Consider the following 2994-nt stretch of genomic DNA (forward strand, 5'->3'; position numbering starts at 1 on the left):
CAGATTATATCTCATTGGTTTGAGAATAATCATAAACTTGAAAGGTTTATAGTACAGTAGGATGCTATAGTTCCTTAGGTAATAGAACTCTCATGTACAAATAAAATACTGTTTAAAAATTGAGAATAAATGATGATGGAAAGACACTTGACTCAGGGTGGTGAACACGCAATACAATATATAGATGATGTATTATATCATTATATACCTAAAACCTATATAATTTTATTAAACCAAAATCCCCCAGTAAATTCAACAAAAAATTTAAAAAATGGTAAGATAAATAAATATCAACATATTAGTATCTGTCATAGTTAAATATCTTTAACAATTGCGTTATATAACATTTATAAATAGGATGCCTTGAGGCTTAGTTTGAACTTTGTATATTTAATTTTTTTTAAGTGTATCTATGTATTTAGGTACTTTTTATGTTTTTTGAAGACTTGAAATAGTGACCTAGCTATCAGCACTATTTCTTAAGTGGTGAGTGTTAGACTGTTGCATGGCTTCACAAACACACACACACACACACACACACACACACACACAACAAAAAACAATGGCAATAGTCTGTAAGAAGAAGAAACTAAAATTCAAACCCATATGTTTTGATTATAAGCCTGGGCATTTTATACATTAATATGGCCCAACCATAATAAAAAATTAGAATTATTGATTTGAATGTGATATAACAGAAGGCAGAATTTCTAGGAGTTACTCTCTAAAAGTAACATTTTGCTTTCTTATTAACAATATGCCACATATGTAATAACTTAATCAATAAATTAAAAAAATAATATGCCAGATTTTTGTTCCTTTTAATATTCTATAAATGTCCATTTCAATTATTTCCTCTCATTTTAAAAATAATTTTACTTCTGTATATAAAGCCTCTACTAGTGAAGATGTAGAAAAGGAAAAGTTGAGTTTTTTGCTAATATTTTCATAAATGATCAAACTACCTTTTTTTTACAGTGTAAAATTTTTATATTTAGAATTAGGCAGCTGGACTCAGTTTAGATGATTCCAATTTTGTTGGCAACATCCAAAGCATCATAGTCAGGAGCCAGTCGAACATATGCCTTCTTCTCGCCATCAGGCCTGATCAGGGTGTTGACCTTGGCCATATCAATGTCATAGAGCTTCTTCACAGCCTGTTTGATCTGGTGCTTGTTAGCCTTGACATCCACAATGAACACCAGTGTATTATTGTCTTCTGTCTCCTTCATGGCTGACTCGGTAGTCAGGGGGAATTTGATGATGGTGTAGTGGGCAAGCTTGTTTCTCGGGTGCGCTCTTCCGAGGGTATTTAGGCTGCCTCCGGAGCCTTAGTGTCTTTGGCCGTCGGAAGGTGGGTGACGTGTGGATCTTCTTTTTTGTGTGCCTGTGGACGCCTTTCAACACTGCTTTCTTTGTCTTCAAAACCTTGGCTTTGGCTTTGGCTTTGGGAGGGGCAGGGGCTTCCTTCTTAGCTTCCGGCGCCATCTTCGTAAAAAGCCAAACTACCTTTAATATTGAATCACACCCCCCAAAAGCATGAGTCCTTCCTGGTGCTTGATAAGTGAGCACTGTTTTAGAGGACAATTTTCTTATAAAATGTCGCTCTTGAAATTAATTATGAAAAGGTATTTAGCATATGATACTCAATTTCTGAATTAACTACTTAATATATAAATTTATTTGTTGAAGGTATCTTCTCTTGGTTAAGGTTTATTCTTATTTGATAGAGTACATTACATTCTTTGTCCAGAAACTATGAGTTAGTTGTGAGGCCAAGGAAGAAAATCTTAAAGCAATAAAAGAGAAATCACACTTTTTAAAGTTTAAAAGCAAGCAGGCAAGCTTATAATGTGATGAGTGCTATATTAAACAAACAAGAAGTTATAGTAAACATAATCTTCATGGTCACCACTTTAAAAAGAAATAAATTCTTCTCATTTCTCCTCATAACTTCAGCAACTGTCCAACTGGTTTCCCTGACTCTAATATTGCTTCTAATCAAGCAATTTTCTTCACTGTGCCTAGAACAATCTTCTTAAAAGGCGATTCTACAAGTGTTACCTCTGTACTTGGAACTCTTCAATTACTCTCTGTTACTTAGATGATAAAGTCCAAGTTTATGTTCAGGGCATTAAACATCCTTCAGGGTCAAGGGCTGCTTGCCCTCTTGCATACTTTGTATGATTCTAACGTATTAGACAGCCTTCACCTCGAAGCCTTGCACGACTGCTCCCTGGAGCATTCTGATCTTTCTTCATCTTACTCCTCTTTGTCTTTCATTACTGCTGAGGAGCCCTGTTCACTGAAAGCTCTCCGAACCCCTTAGTCCAGGTCACGTCTACATTCCCTTTTCTCATCAAGCCCCTTGTGGTATCTCATTCAGGTACTATTTCTCTCTTTAACAGGAATCTAATATCTTCCTAGATATCAAGAGTCATCCCTTATGGTAGGTGACTATGTGACACATGACAATCACTCAGTAATTCTTTTTGGCAGATGCATAAAGGAATAAACACATTGAATTGAACATCAATCTTCTTTAAAATAGTTCAGTCTCAATGATGTTTCCACAAGAGGCCAAGGAAGACTTGAGCTGCCAGACTGTCAAGGTCTCAGCTGCTGGTCAGAACAACCCTGCCCCTGATGCTGTCCCAGCTCGCCACCTCTGATTCAGCTTCTTGACCAGACTGCCGCTGGTATGTCATTCCACGGATCCCTTTGCATGACCACCAGACAACATCGGATTTTATGACTAATATTTTGAAAAATGTTTTGAATAATAAACCAGTAAGTTCTACTCTGGCAATGTTTTTATCTAATGTATATTTTATTTTTTAATCCCAGTTTTTTTTTCCTTACAACCCACTGTGTCACTCTCCAACTTGATCATGGGATAGTTAATTATACCTTCCACTCTATTCTTCAGTGACCCAGATTACTTCAACCTTATTTAAATCAAATTCAATGATGGTCTGTGTAATATCAACCCTG

At 35.9% G+C, this 2994-nt stretch overlaps 1 pseudogene; it reads right to left on the bottom strand.

Annotated features, from left to right (window-relative positions):
• Positions 1-966: 966 nt before the first annotated feature.
• LOC106697491 lies at positions 967-1488 on the bottom strand (annotated as a pseudogene).
• Between the last annotated feature and the right edge of the window lie 1506 nt (positions 1489-2994).

The sequence above is a fragment of the Myotis lucifugus genome, unplaced genomic scaffold (genome assembly GCF_000147115.1).
Source record: "Myotis lucifugus unplaced genomic scaffold, Myoluc2.0 scaffold_75, whole genome shotgun sequence".
NCBI lineage: Eukaryota > Metazoa > Chordata > Mammalia > Chiroptera > Vespertilionidae > Myotis > Myotis lucifugus.